Source organism: Salvia splendens, chromosome 16 (assembly GCF_004379255.2).
Source record: "Salvia splendens isolate huo1 chromosome 16, SspV2, whole genome shotgun sequence".
Lineage (NCBI taxonomy): Eukaryota > Viridiplantae > Streptophyta > Magnoliopsida > Lamiales > Lamiaceae > Salvia > Salvia splendens.
In genome coordinates this window covers 3,891,085-3,908,653 of record NC_056047.1, presented here as the reverse complement: position 1 = coordinate 3,908,653, position 17,569 = coordinate 3,891,085, and positions in this window count along the sequence as shown.

Genomic DNA, 17,569 nt, shown 5'->3' with positions numbered 1-17,569 from the left:
AAGGTCGAAATAACAAACGGGGACACATTAATAAAAAAAGAAGTTACACCGTTCAACTTACAAAAAAAAAAACTAAGTCGGTGCAATTCCCAACTTCCGACGCAGTTCATCTATCAATGCCCGGAGGTATTCGGCTTCGTCGGGATCGTATTGGGCGTTGGTGTCGAACGAACGATATTGGCCGGGTTCTGTACCCGGCCAACGCGCATCTCCACTAAACATAGGACTATTTGGACTTGAAGCCATTTCGTAGTAATTATGTAAATGTAAGTTTCGAAAGTGAAATTGTGAAATGAAATGTAAAACGAATGAACTCTATTTATAAAACAACCAAACCGCGTGCCATCGTCCGCGACCTATCGTCCGTGTACGCCACAATGGGGAGGACGATGGCGCGCCCGATGCCTATCGTCCGCAGCCATCGTCCGTGTACGCCACAATGGGGCGGACGATGGCGCGGACGATAGGCATCGGGCGCGCCATCCTCCGCGCCCTTAGTATCGGCCGCGACGATCGTCCGCGACCTATCGTCCGTATCCGCAATGGGCGCGGACGATCGATGGCGCGGACGATGCGCGCCATCGGGCGTGCCATCGTCCGCCCATTGCGGATGGCCTAATAAACAAACAAAAAGAGAGAATTGATTAAAATACTTTATTAGTAGCTTTGTTAATTAGTTTATGCCAATCGAGAAGTGGTATCCACTCTTAATAATGCTTATATTTTTTAATTTAATAAATTGTGGTAGTAGTATAAGAAAGATACAATAAAGTATTAAAATATTTTTAGTAGTGATAAGGTTCATCTTAGATAGAAAAATTTATTAAAAATGAAACATGACTAATTTTTATTGATGAACCAAAATATAAAATAAAACTATTAAGTATGGATTGCTGGGAACATAAGAAAATCATAGATATATTGTGCAACCAAAACAAAGGAGCCCAATAGTATTTTTAATAGTAGTATGTTACTAATAACAAACTAATAGGACTAGTATTAATTGGCCCATTTGGCACGAGAATGTTACATGGAGAAAAGCCCATTTACCTTGGTCGGGCCCAGTATTCATTAGTAATCTCATCTGAACGGCCTTGTCCATAAATAATTAGAATTTCATTATGTAAATATAATGTATCTATTTATTTTAACTTTAAAGAATAGCTTAGTTATACACACATCTATGCATATATAGAAATGGATATTTGAAAAGACTTTTTTGCATTTTAAATTTATTAAAAGAGTGATAAAATTGTATCAACTTTATGTTAAAATATGAACAATATCTTAATGCATAACTAAGATGAAATATCAATCTTATGATTATAAACAGCTAAGATTGATGTCATGTGATAACCAAATTTTAATTAATTATAGCAACCAAAAGTCCAAAAGTAATTATATGAATTAATATGTAAATTAGTCATAATAATCACCTGCTTATTATCGCTTGCATACACACTGTGATCAATCGGTTTATTTCCATTTTATCACAAGCATGTGTTATTGTTAATTAGCAATCAAGCAAAAAAGGAGTTCTAACTTTTTTTTAATCACTGTAGATATTTTAGAGGGGTGATTAATCACACTATAATAAATGAAACTGACATTATGTCACTAGCGTAATAAAGATTAAAGAGCGCCATTAGCTTTATCATATGATGAATCGTCATTCTTAATTGATTTGGTTTAGTCCAATCAATTTTCCCTTCAACAAAAAATTGCCCCTAAAAATAAAGTAATCATAATCTAGCAATGAGTCACATGCTCGAATCTTAGGGTTTAAGGTTTTCTAGTACAATAAATAAATTTATGTGACCAAATTTTATACAACCAAAAACTGATTTATTTGAGAAAAAATCAGTTTATTTATGTATTTAATTAAAATATATGGGCGCATATATAGTACATGGAACGTGCATAATATTGTGGTCATATATTAAAGATTTGTGTATAATTTTTTTACTTTTTTGGAACCATAAAATGTAATTAATGCATATTTTAATTCAAATTTGAAAAACAATAGAGAGACAATTCAAATATAAAAATAAAAATTTGAAAATGAGGTTGAAGAATAATCAAGTCTTTTTAACTTATCCCCTAACTATATTTATTATTGTAATATATAATTGCTATATCAAAGTACTAATACACCCTTTTTTTTTTACAAAATTTGTTTGTTTATCATTACTCTTTCTAGTATTCCTATAACAAAAGTTATAGAAAAATGCAAATTACGACAAAGTAACTCATTTTTATGCGTCATCGTATTTGATAAGGCAATACAAATTATATCTTTTCCCAAAAATGAGGTATTTTTTTTGGTAATGCTAAAAGTTGAGAACACGATCAACTGATTCAACCAAAAAGATATGATCGATTTAAACTAAAATATTTTTTATGCAAATCAAGAGATGCAGATAGAGTTCACTTACATAGTTAAATTCATGCTTTGAAAATATCGGATTCGCTCGAGTTTAATATGACTATCAATCTATCATTAACATTCTGTCAAATTAAATTCATTCAAAAAAAAGGAGTAACTACTTTTAGATGCGTGTACGATTTAAATAGTCATTCGAAAGAACTACCATAATTTAGATACAAAAAAGAGTAATTTCTCCCTATTGACTATTTAAAAGCATGCCTTAAATAACTACTTATGTTTTTGTAGTTGTTTGATTTATAAAATTATAAGCAAATTGCTTGAAAAATCAGAATTTTAACATGATGAAATATTTTGATTTTTTATTTAATATGTTGTTGATTTAGCACACACATATTTCAGATTGATGACGTGGTTGAGTTATTTGCTAGTGTATTGAGAAAATTTATAAATCCATGGGCGATCTCGGCCTTGTAGTTCAGATGTCATATTAAATACAATTTCACTCAAATTAAACACAATAACAAAATTGTTAAAATTCGTTTGTTTTTTTTTTTGACAATTTGACATTTCAAATAAAATGAAGGGTCGTGCATTTATTGGATGCGTGTACGAGCTCTCTTATAGAGGGCAGCACGTAGAAAGTTAGAATAAAAGGAATTGGTCAGTTAGAACTTAGAAGATTGAATCAAGCAATTTTCGACGTAATAGATAAAGTAACATACTTTAAAAATCAAACCCAAAATTAGGCTCGACTATAATCAAATTGAAATCACACAGCTGTATAAAAGAAGTAGTTCTTTGAAATTTCAAATAAATTGAATAGTCATGTATTAATTGGATGCGTGTACTAATCTAAATTAACCAATTTTCTCAGCTCTTTATGAACACATCACTTTAAATAAAAGTATTAGTCACTTAAAAGTTAGATATGATAAAAGGTAATGTTGGAAGAGAATTTAAATTCGTTTTAAGAATAGTAAAGATATAAGTAATTGGCCGCGTAATGTTCAAAGTTTTAATGGCTGTAATTTATCAAGATAAAAATTAGAGTTTGATCATATTGAAATCATACGAAACAACTACCAATTAAAACTAATTATGTGAGGTTTCAAATAAAAAGTACTCCTCCGCGGTATTTTTATGCAATAATTGAAGGCGTGTACGAATCCAAGTTAATTAAGGGGGTGTTCGGTTGGCAAGATTAAATCTCATGATCAAATATGTATCATGTTTGGTCCATAAGATTGAACCCCTCAACTTAATCCTAGATGAATAGTCTCATGATAATTAGTCATAGCCTCCCCCTCCAACTAAAATAATCCCACAACTTAATCCTAGATGGATAGTCTCATGATATTAGTAATGGCAACCGAACGCCACCTAATTTTATGAGCTCCCATTCATTGGCAAAATTCATTCCATTTCACTATTAAAGTTAGAATATGCATCAAACATAAATCGCAAAATGCATATCTCATTTCATTATTGATTTCACTCTAGTGATAAGACTTGTCCCCTTCACACAACCTAAATGGAATTAAAACTTTACATTCTTGTCATACCAACGCACCTAATTATCAATTTGGATTCTCCAATATTATACACACACAAAAGAATGAAAAATATTAGCCAGAGGGGACGTTTTTCTCCTCGTGCAACAAATCAGTAATTTTATACCATTGAAAATCGCAATACAAATAAAAGAGAGCAAATTCAAACTACCTAATTTCCATGTGAAATAAGAGGCGAGTGTTTTGATATTCACGAGTTGTATTTCAAGAATTTGATGGATCTCCATCAATTGTTTGAATTTGATGGCAATTGCTGATATGACTTTCGGTTTTTCGGTTGCTCACAACCATCATCAGGTATTAATGTAACTTGATGACGAGATTTTTCAAGTCCCCTATCCTAGGCCAATTTATAGCCATGACTTGATGACAAGATTTTATCAAAGTCCCTTATCCCTCATAGCTCATCTATCATCTTTCACGCATTACTTAGCATCTTTAAGAGCATTGTTTGTCCGATTCTTGGAACTCCTAGTGAGTTTGATCGATGTGCTTTTATACGCTAGGAGAAAGTGGTTTTGACAATACGACAATCTGAGAGTACTAGTCAGACGTTAAAGTCTCACATCGTTTGAGTTTTTCTCGTATTTCTAGAAAAATCTAACAAGACCATATGCTCAAGTATTCAATATTCGATTGATTTTGGGACATGTCGTGGCCTTACATTGGGAGTGAGGTAGATGAGTCATGAGTTGCACGAAGGGTGGTGACAGTGGCATATTGATATGATTATGAACACATCAAGCGTGCTCACCACCATAACAAACACCTATCTACTTTATGTAACGTCAACTTTGTTAAATTGGAAGTGAGATAGTATATTGAATCTAAGGAGGTTCATCAGTCTCGTCACCTCTCAAACTTGTAACATAATTATTTTTCTTGCTATATTTCCTTACCCCACAAGTGTCCCAATATATTATATGTTTTCACTTTCCATGCATGAATAAAATGTGGCTGTTTATTGAGTCGAATATTTTTAATTAACTTTTTATTTTTATTGAATTTAAGGTCTTGTGAAAATTGATTTTTTATGAAATATTTAATAAATAATATACTTAATAGTATACTGATATCGAGATATCAATATCCAATCCAATTGTGGAGATATGATATTCAACTCTATAAAATTGTGATGGTTGAAAAGTTAAGTTGGAAAGTTCGTAAATCCTTTGAATTACATCTGTATGGAGTATATATAAATACAGGTCATGGGCGGCTCAAAAAGCCCATATTTGGGCAGTGATAGAATTAAGTGTTCCTAGATATTTTGGAATGCCTATTGTTAAAATAAAGAATCGGTAAAAGAGATTATTCTTATTCAGTGTAAATAGAATGAAGGAAGGGACTACATGTTTATATAGATTATGTATAAGCTATGTATGGTAAACCTAATTTATAATTAATTACTCATCTATCTTTGGCAGAATATACTCTTGTATCAATTCCCTGATTTCATGCAATATTCTTCTAACACTCCCCCTCAAGCTATGTAACAGGACTGCCGATACTTAGCTTGCACAATACTTCTCGAAACGACTTCGAGTTTACCTCCTTTGTCAAGATATTCGCCAGTTGGTCTTCGGATTTGACGTAGGGCATCTCTACCACCTTTGCCTCGAGGTTCTCCTTTGATGAAGTGTCTGTCAACTTAGACATGCTTTGTTCTATCATGCTGCACCGGGTTCTCTGAAATGCTGATGGCTGCCTTGTTATCACAGAACAGTCTACATGGGAGAGTAGATCGAAGGTCTAGCTCCGTCATCAATCTTCTTAGCCACAATATCTCTGTCAGTCCACTTTTAATCCCTCTTAATTTTGCTTCAGCACTTGAGAGTGCTACTACCTTTTGCTTCTTGCTTCTCCACGTCACTAGATTACCTCCTACGAAGGTAAAGTACCCGGCAGTTGACTTTCTATTATTCGGGTTGCCTGCCCAGTCAGCGTCAGTGAGGCTGTGTATCTTCATGTGTCCGTGTTTCTCAAACATGAGCCCATGCTCTGCCGTTCCTTTCAAGTATCGAACAATTCTTAGGTCCGCCTCCCAATGCTCTTCATGCGGTGCATGCATAAATTGACTTACCACTCTTACATAATAAGCAATATCTGGCCTTGTGTGGGATAGGTAGATCAACTTCCAAACTAGTCTCTTTTTATATAATAAGCAATATTTGGTCTCTTTTTATATTTTGCATTCTTCAGGGGTTGACTATTAAAATTCACAAAATGCATTTTAGGGTTTGGTTTAAAACCAAACTCTTTACCTCATTTGACGGCGCCGCTCTCCCCCTCCGTCCGTTCTGCAAAATTGTCGGTGCCACGTACATTAACGCCAGTTGACTGACTCCCTTGCCGGCTCCCGTTCCCGGTCCAGTTGTCTCCCCTTCATTCCTCCTCGATTGTCCTTCGCTGCTCACCCCGATGGCTAACTTCGCTTGGGCCTGGGTCCTCGGTTTCTGGCGTTTTTCCCATCATTCCGGGTAACCCAGTCGCTTGAAGCAAGTCTCTCATGTGTGCTTTTGCTTCCCGCAGTGGGAACACCACAATTTTTAGGTATCGGGGCGATTTCCCCGACGGCCGACAATGGCGTGGCGCGGTGGTGGTGGACCGTTGCGGGTTGAGGGGCGTTGACTCTGGACGACAAATCCATGTCCGATCTCCCCCCAAATGATGAATCGGTTCCTCCAGGGTCAACCCGGTCGGTGGAGAGGATGCTAGTGGCATGATGTTGAGTCGAGCCGCCTCCTTCTTCACCATTCTGTAGGCAACCTCCACTGATGGGGTCGACTCTTCCTTCAGTATCTCTCTCCGGATCAAATCATACTCCTGATTCAATCCAGTCAGTAACTTAATCAATCGTTTCTCGCTTGACTGTACTCAGAATTGGTCGATTCCTTTGTCACATCAATTGATTGGTTGTTTTTGGCATCGATCGATGTTGATCCACTGCCCGTGGATCTTTCGATGGTACGTTTCTAGGTCAAAATTACCTTGTTTGATATATATTGCTTGTTCTTCCAGGTTGTAGATGAGGTAGCGGTCCGCCTTGTTCTCGAACGTCACAGCCAAGTTGTCCTACAGTGCTTTGGATGTTTGGTGGTGCGCGAAATCGGCGATAATGTCGTCTTCGATGTTGTCGACGATCCACGAGAATACCACTAAGCCATTCTCCTCCCACTTGTCGAACCCTTTGCTCCCTGGGTACGGTGGTTCGTTCCTGATGTATGAGTATGCTCTTCGGCCTCCAATCTTTACTTTGATCAGCCGTGACCAAAGAGGGTAGTTCTTTCCATTCACTTTAAACGTGACTGTGATGCTTTTGCTATTCCTTAGGCTTGTTATCTGTTCTGAATTGGATTTTGTATCCTTCGAGTCTGGCATTTTTGGATGCAGGATCTGATTTCTGGGTTGATTTTGGTTGGAGAAGGGTCGGGAAAGGTATTATCAGCTATGATGAATTTTTTCTGAGCCAAGATCGTTCTACTTTGATACCATGTTAAACTAAAGAATCGGTTAAAGGGATCATTCTTATTCGGTGTAAATAGAATGAAGGGACTACATGTTTATATAGACTATGTATAAGCTATGTATGGTAAACCCAATTTACAATTAATTACTCATCTATCTTTGGCAGACTATACTCCTGTATCAATTCCCTGATTTCATGCGATATTCTTCTAACACCTATAACTAACTAAAACTACCAAATCCATTTACTACTATCCGATAGCATTAAGGATCCTTTCTCCTACAAAATGAAAGTCTAATTTGAGTCGATGTGGAGTGGAAAACATTGCAATGAGTCTAAAACAAATTAAAACTACTTTCAAATTTTGTGAGTAAAAATATTATAAATATTGAATATTCTTTTAAATTTGAGTTTAATATAAATAATTGTAATAAAATTACTATTTACAATAAAATAATTCTAAGTTTAATATAAATGGTTGAAGATATATTCTTATTGAGTTAATGATGTCTTTTCCGAGTGAAACATATTAATAATGGCGAGACCTAATATTAAAAGTTATTTATTCCGAATAGATTGTTTTGGTATCCTGTGGTTATTGAATTTTGTGACTGCAGACTGCATGCGCCTTTTGTGAAGCCAAATTCTAATTCCCACATTTATGGTAGAAAAAATCCACTTTATAATAAGCTATTCTTTGTATGTTTTGTTTGGACCATACATGTCTATTTACCATAACAATAAATATACAATAGTAGTGGTCAGCTATAACATTGATAGCTACGTATTACAATAAATTAAAAAGAAACAAAAGAGTTTTTAAAGGAAAAAAATGAACTAAATTCAAGTATAACTGCGACACATAAAAATGAGTATTTTTTCTCATTACGAGTAGTTTTGTCCTCTCTAATTGGATAGATACACATATATAAGGACGTCAATCATCACAAATAATATAAATATTGCCAAAATATGTACATAAAGGAACATCTTTATGAATTATGACTACAAAAAATAATTTCTCAATGGAGATTATTCTTAAACAGAGGACTAAGATCATTTTAAAAAAATATATGCATACACAAAATAATAGTACTAGTACTAAAAGTTATAATTACCAAAGACATTTATATATACCTATGAGAATTTAATATTATATATATGATCACACTGAAATATTTCACGCACCACTTCAAAGTGGTGTAGATATTTTGGGTTCAACGAGAAGATGGTGACATGAAGAAGTGATTGACCACACAAAAGTTACAAGTGTGATTATAACATAAATGATAGTCATTATCACAGACCGAAATGTTATAAAAATTAAAAATATATGTAAATATATCTATTTATTTTTAGATGTAGGTGTAATTCCTCAAGGCGGTGCCTGAAAAATTATGAACGTAGACAATTTTTAAAATTTATGGTTTCGAATTGGGCCCATAGTAAATAAAGTGATTCCTAGATAGAGTATTTTATTATAGTTGAAAACCCAATCAATTATTCATGTACTTGTCTTTGGACTATAAGGTAGATTAATTTTTTGTTTATCTGATGTAACAATTCATACAAACTTACATACCGATTACCGTCCCTATCGAAAACCAAATTCATCTAAAAAAATAAGTAACACTCAATTAAAATTGATTAAATCTAGTTATAGTTTATTGATTCATTATTAAGAGTAATAGTAGTATAATTAATTCTAAGTAGACGGGTTCTCTTACTCGTTATATATCCTCACTATATAAGTCTCTCATAGAAAACCACATGATATGTATTTTTATAAATTAGCATTTGGTTTTATGCAAGTTCCTTTTGTTATTAAACTTTTTTTCAAATAAATTTGTGTGTCCCTTTGTTTGAATAGTTTATGTACTTACATATCTACATACGTTATATACCAAAATGTAAATCACATAGAGCGCGTAAACTTTTTATGTTATCATATTATAATGTTTTCCACTACAAACCGACAAATAAATGTAACATAACTATGTGTAGTACAATATTTATGAATTGTAAGTGGAGTATATATCATCACTTGGCGGTGCATGGCATGTAATTTTACAAAAAATATCAATTAATCCTTAACTACGTAAAATGTTATAGTACTAATTTAATCCACAAACTATCAGTTTTGTTCCCAAAGTATGAATGCAGTTTCAATTTCAGACAACAGTTATTTACAATTTTGGCAAATTAATTTATTTTAAACATTAGTACTAGTACTAGTTTATTATTTTTTTTGGGGGGGGGGGGGCAATAAATGTACTTGATTTGTATATAGCAATAAGACGCCCGACAATGGCCACTACTTCTTGAGCTTTGGCATCTGTTATGTCTAATTTCGTAGATGACAATGATGAGATGCGACTACTTTTCCTTATTGCTAGTACACTCATCCAAACATTTTAAGCTTTTTGGGGTTTGTTTATATAACTATAATTATAAGTTTTAATGGATTAAATTAGTACTAGTTATTAAAATTACTATACAAATTGGATGGCACAAAGATCCATAGTATTTCGAATTTACCTTCAATTTTATACTCCCTCCATCCCACCATAATTAAACTGTCTCTTTTGGAGAAAAAATAAAGCAGATAAGTAAATTTAGGATAACGAGAGAGTAAAGTAATAGTACTACTTTTTTTGTCACGTTACAAATGAAACGTTTTCCTTTTTTATTATCCCATTAAAAATAAAAAGTTTCTAAACTAGAAACAACTCAATATGTACTGTTTCATATCTCTTGCTTTACTTTCTCTTTACTTTCATATTTTCACCTTCAACTAGTTGGTTCGCAATAGAAACAATCAGTCTTACCCTTAGTGTGCCCCTCTAACAATAGCAACTGCTTCGTCATTTGTATCTTGTTTGAGCTATGTTATACTCCCTCCGTCCCTCAAGAATATGCACTCTTTCCTTTTTAGTCTGTCCTACAAGAATATGCATTTTTTAATTTTGGAAAGTCTTTTCTCTTTAATGAGGTGTGACTCATTCTCCACTAACAATACTTTATTTACCTTTTCTTCTCTACATCTCTCTTACTTTACTAATTTTATATTAAAATTCGTGTCGACCCCAAAGTCCATATTCTTTAAGAACGGAAGGAGTATAAGCCGTTGCTTGAATTTTTTTTACTCTCTTTAAGGACTGTTGCTCATCACTTATTGTTGGTTTAGAATATTTTACTTTAATAAAAAAATATTCAATTCTTGTGATACCTGGTGTGAGTCAATCAAAGTTTAACTTTATTGTTTTACTTTTACATTATAATTAGGTTAGAAATAAAAACTCTACAGGAAGTGATTGATAACACTCGAGTTATATGATAAGGTGAAAATAATTACCGAATCATGTCATCGAGTAACTAATTAACGAACAATCAAAAGCCACGACACACACACTATCGAAGACCAAACTTTGTGTTGTCTTTAGTCTTTACATGCACTAATTAGTTGTTCTTCAACCAATTATTCATCTAATGAAGGCGAGCAAGCACAACAAAAGTATATATTTTGTAGACAAATGAAATCTCAATAGATCTTTAGATATAAATCTTTCAGAACCAAGATTCATTCCGTTTTCCCATTTACGTCACACCAAATTAATTTTCTCTTACTTGTTAATCATTTGTCTTTGGAAAAGAAATAAAGTATAAAGGAAAATAACGACTAAGGAAATTAAAGTGCATTTAAACCCTCAAATTCCCAAACTTGTTTTTGTTAAAGAGACTAAAATATCAAAATCAGCAAAAGACGCACCTGCGAATTTATTTTTTTAAGTAAAATAAAAAAAATTATATATATATATATATATGCATGTTTAAAATATATGTATATAGAAAATTATGAAGTAGGCAAATATAGAATTTAAGAACTGATACACTCCAATTAAAGTGCTTCACATGGTCCATTGTATCTATGGTGTGAGACAAATAATGGGCTCTCAACTATTATAGAAATGTCCATCAAAATCTTATATATACAACTTTCACAAATGGAGTTGTGGGGATTTTTTTACTATAGTCATTGGAATTTGGATCGATCACTTTATGAGATATTTTGTTAAGACGGATTAAACTTAATAGTGACTGTATAATAGTTTTGGAATTCATGACTTCACTGCTAACTAATTATACTACTAAGGAAAAATATACTACTATTATTGTATCTCGATGACATGATATTTTATAGTGCTAGTCCAATATAGTAGTAGTATTATTTATATTTAGAATTTAAACTTAAGGACCTCCACTATATATGGGATGTTTTCAAAACCCCAAAATCCCCAAACATGGGGTTTTTTTACTATGTTTTCTTTTTGTTGGGGGTGGGGGAGGGAGAGTTTATTTATTAATTTGGTTATTAATTTAAAAACAATATTATAAAAGAAAGGATTAAAAATTATACTATGTAGATATTTTTTTTATGAATCAAAAATCTCAAAGTACATAAGTGGCGAGGGAGAGTTCTAAATAGTAACGATCCAACTACAACAGAAAAGTAACATAAACACAAACGACATCACAACAACTATAGAACTGACAAAAAAAGTCAAAGCCAGAGGAGAAAAAGCCAAACACGAATGGGTAACAGTAACACCATGCAGTTAGCATCCAAGAACCACTCAATATCAAAGCAGACATCAAACAAGAGAAGAAACAAGCACTTCCCCGATCCAACAACTCATCTTCTACGTGGGCTCGTTCCCCTTGCCCACCTTTTTATAAACTATGTAGATATGAAAAGTTATGTCATGTAGAGTCCAAAAATAGTGTACTCCTTTATTTGAGGATTTTTCTACATTGAAGAAAAAATTAAGGATTTTTCAAATGAGAGTTTTTATTGATATAACACATAAGTTCTTTTTATATGAATAAAATGATTTAAATCAAGGATTTTCTACCGTGAAGAAAAATTAAGGAATTTTCAAATGAAAGTTACATACAACTATACTAAGTAGTCGTAGTTTTTGGGGATTGTATTACGGTAGATGCCCTGAATGAAACTTGAAAATATTTTTATCTTTTTTTTTTCATTTAACACATAAAATAAAGTTATATAAAAATTTTGTGGCGCCCAAGAAAGAGATATCTTTCTTGAGATGGTGGAAGTACTATTTTATTGCTTAATTTTCCAGAGGCATCCACAATCTTTAAATTCTTGATAAATAAATCAATTATCAATCTGAAGAAAGTTTGCACAAAATCAGGAAATTGTTACTGGACAATGTAAAATAAGGTACGAAGGGTCATAATCTATTTTGTTGCCAGAATCCACCTACTTTTGGTTTGCCTATAAGTTTTACTTCCCCATTTCTTGCTGCAGAGTGACCCGCCATTATCCCACCGTAGCGCGCCGTTGCACGCACCATCACCCATTCACCCCCCGTGTAACTCGGGTGCGTGCTCTGATGCGACGCGCTATCCATCCTGGTGCACATATTTATAAATCTTTTTTATATATTTTTATTTTCCTTTTTATTTTCTATTTTCATTTTCGTTTTCCTTCTCTCTTTTCATATTTGTTTTTATGTTTCCATTTTCCTATTCCTTTTTCCTTTGTACATTTTCATTTTCCATTTACTTTTCCTTCTTTCATTTTCCATATCATTTTACGTTTCTCTTTTTCTTTTATTATTTCAATTAGATTTTACATAATTGTAGCAATCTTAATTTTTTACTCCGTCCCATGTTACTCGCACCATCTATTATGTAATAATATTATTTCTATATTCACATGGGACGGAGGGAGTACTATAATTTTATTATTTCTATATTTTGAACGATTTAATTATTTTAAATTGTGTAATAATATTATTTTAAAAGTAATATATTCATGTAATTAATTTAATTTATGTGTTAAGAATAGAATTATGATAATAGTATGATTAATTGATTAGTTAAAAGTTACACCATTAGCACCATCTATTGTAGGTTTTGAAAAGTGTGATTTTGCTTATGGATGAAGAAATATGGACTAACACATGCAGTTACATGACAATATCGTACAAATCAATTGTCATAAAATCGACAAATTTTATCAGGCTTAGCATTAGCATGTGACCACATACTGTAGCATTGTTTCCCTTAATAATTAATTTGTCACGACCAAATAGATTCCAATATCTTTATTCCACATAACATATGCAATTTGTGGCAATGGGTCATGAAATGTGCTTTATGTAGTCGCCATTCTTCAAACGCTAATTCTGTACACACTACTAAAATATAAAAGAATATTTGAGTGGTAGGGAGTAAATAACAGTTTCCTCATCTAAAATAATAGTGCTTCCCACTCTCTTTATCTTCTCTAATATTTGTAGGTCATAACAACAGTAGATACAAAAATAGGCCAACTTATCTAAATCTATTTGTCTACTTATAGCTCCAATTCACTGAGCTAAAAATGATCCAAAAATGAAAATAGCATAGGATAAATAATGCATATGTAAGTCCCTTGTGAGTTTGGTGAATTGCATCCATATGTTTAAAATATAGTAGTAAAATATAAAGTCGAATCGCTCTCTTTATTTGTAATTATTGGGTCCTTTTTACTATTGCTTTTTTTTTTCTTTTTTTGATTGGGCCCGTTAACTTTTTTAAAAAAACTTGTATTTGTAATTTTATCTAGGATTATTTATTCTAATTTTTAATAATCATACCAAATCTATATCAATTTTATTAACCGATTTTGATTATTATTTAAAAAACATAAATATTAATATTGTTAGGAATAAAAGAATAGATGATCTTCTTAATTCCAACATGGAGTATCATATAACGACTCAATGTTGGAGTGAAATTGGGAGGATTCAACTGAGAAATAGTACTACTATTACATGCTTTTAAACAACTTATTATTTAATCAGGTAAACTTTAAATATCAGGGGTTCTTGATATATTGCATGTTAATATTCGAAATTGAATTACAACATGAATATCAACCTACCAAAAAAATAATTTAAAAATTATCAACTTCCCAATAAAATAATTTAGAAAACAATCAACTAGCTAGCAAATAAAATCAATTTCAATAAAATAAACTTGAAAATAATTGTAGAGACCCCAAAGAAAACTTTCTGTTGTGATTCTGCATTGAGTAGCATCTTGAAATCTAAATATTGGATGCATGAATCAAAATTGCAAAACTAGAGGAATGTATTAGTGCTCTTTAGCTGGAATCCCCAGATATAAGTATTTCATTAGCGTGCTAATATCAACTAATAAATCTCCATTATTCTCTCTCTTGAAATCTTTGTGATTCAGATATTTGAGCGTATATAGCTAGAACATCACTTGTAAAATTATTTATTTATACATGCCTTCATGTTAAACTGTTACTTCTTGAATTTCCAACCCTCGCAAATGACAGATTTTTTCAAGAACCACAACTATATGGAGTATTATTATATCACAACTCTCAAATGAAATATAACAAAGTAAAATATGGAGTACGATAAACCCCTTCAAATAATTATGGGTCCAAATAGATTTCTAGCTCTATCTCATGCAAGAAGGGTTTTTTAAAGATATAAAAATACTTTAGAATATACTGCATAAGATGATCGGACGGATTAAAATTCGCATATGAACTATGACCTAGTTCTAAATACTAGACATTAAAAAGTTTAGTGTGCTTTTTGCGTGTTGTTTTTCTCTTTTTTTCTAGCTTTGTTATTTTTCGCGCTAGCTGCGCTTTCCGCTTTGCACCTGGGTTGTTGGGATTTTTTTTAATTTCGGTTTAGCTGTCTGGTTGCTTTTGTTGGTGTCAGGGATGACGTAGAAATGAACATGAGTAGGGCTAAATTTTTAAAATTTTATTTAAAAATAAAATTTTCAGCTAATTTAAATTATTATTAGGGGCTTTTATATATTTATATGTACAAAATATGAATAAGTTTTAAATTTTATAATAGAAAAAAAAAATTAAAAATGGATTCATTGGGGCTAAAGCCCCTCCCTCATTACATGTAGGTGACAAACATGGATTTTGCATGTTTTTAAGTACTAGATTTGACTTGTTTTAAATGTCAATCATGCAAATTATGTTCTTAAATTGCATATTTTATACATTTGGTATTTTTGACGTGTTTGTTGATAAATGATAGAAAAATGTGAAAAAGGCCAAAGTGCATCAGCATCAGTTCAAGCCGATTTTTCCAGCAAATGTGAAGTCCAATCAGTGATTAATTCATGACATTCTCTTCGTCTTCGAAAGAGCTTCGCGTGGATACCTTGCACAACTCGATCGGAGTTATGTGGAGAAAGTTATGACTATTTTACGAACATTGCGCAGTGTAGTCAAAGCTGGCGGAAATTCATGGAAGAAAATAAATATTGCACAAATCTCTCCCAATTCTTGTAGGGCACGAAAAATTATCAAAAATAAACCTTTTTCCAGCCTATAAATACCTCTGAACCTAATTCTTATTATCGATCTCAGAACCTCCAATCATTCTCCCACTCTACACCTCTTCCATCTCATATTCTACACATAATTCAGCCACCCCATGGTTGGTGTGGTACTCTACGTACCTTGCCAATTTTGGTGGATTGAGACTTGTTAGCTTATTGAAAAAATAGAGATTTCAGAGTCGAGCATCCACCTTTATTCTCATGGGTTGCGACAAGACATCATTTTATAAAGATGAATATTATACAAATGTATTTCTAAAAATGATAAAACAAATGGCTTACAATTTATTCTTGTAGTTATTGTAACTAAAATCACTAATATATTAATTGTAATAAAAAAATTATCAATTAACTGATTTAGTCATAGCATCTTGTTCACAAATAGTAATCCATCTAAAAGCACATATCCACACTAAAGCGTCGTCATGTTATGTGTTGCGAGTAAAGCACATAAATTTGGCTGCAATAGGAGCCCACGCATTTTGTTTCCCGATGCGGCTTCGATTCCACGACCGAGGACAATAATGGTGAACAAATAAAGAAATTAATGGCTAAGGGTCCTAAAAGCAGAAAAATTATTTTGAATTTAATATTTTCAACGAATTTCAAATTTAGTTTCTAATATTATAACCTTATGTTTTATAGCAAAATTTTCATAAATTCGATGATTATATATATATATATATATATATATGGAGCGTTATTCTCCTATTCATTCCTTAGATCCTTTATTCTTCTTAATATGGGCCGTTAGATCTCATTCATCAACGATCCAGATGATCTGCATTATTATACTATAATGGTGCATTATTAGTCGGTGTGCATTATTCAACTGAAAATCTGCATTATTACACTATAATGATGCATTATTAGTCGGTGTGCATTATTCAACTGAAAATCTGCATTATTAAATGACACGTGGCATCAATCTAACCGTCAGATGACAAAATCGTGGGGCTGAGATCAAGAAGGAAAAAGGAGGAAATATGCAAAAAGGAAATGAATACATCTCTATTCCTATATATATATATATATATATATATATATATATATATTGTGATTTATTATACCTTTATGGTTATAGCATATGATATCATTTCTATAAATTTGTAAATTAATTAAATTGGTATAATTTAAATTATAAAAATCCCAAAATTTCAACCATTTTGAACATTTAAATATAATAATCTATAAATATATTTAAAACATAGCTATTAACCTTACTACCTTAGTATATTTAAATTAAAGTATAACGAACCATTTAAAATCACATTTGTCATATCATTTTCTTATCGAAACTTTGTAAACCTATATTGTTGTTCGAAAGACCACATTTAACTCTTGAATGCCAGACTTCTGAATGTCATCTCGTCTAAAGTTTGAAAAAGTGTTTAACTTTTGAGCACCATCTAGTTTGATGTTTAAAATACTAGTAACATAATTGACTTGTAAATACTTATTCTGTATGTATTTTCTAGAAATAAGTTCTATGCATAATTTCAGAATGAGACTAAAAGACTATATTTATACTATTGAACATTATCTCATCAGAAGTGAGTTATAAAGCTTGAGCAACCATTTCTATTTTTAAAGCATATGTAATTGAGTTATGGGTATTGATTATTATCATGTCTAGAGTGAATTTATTTTTATCTAAAGCACGAAAGACTAAATGTGAATGCTTATAAGTCAAACATCAATATAATGACTAATGTA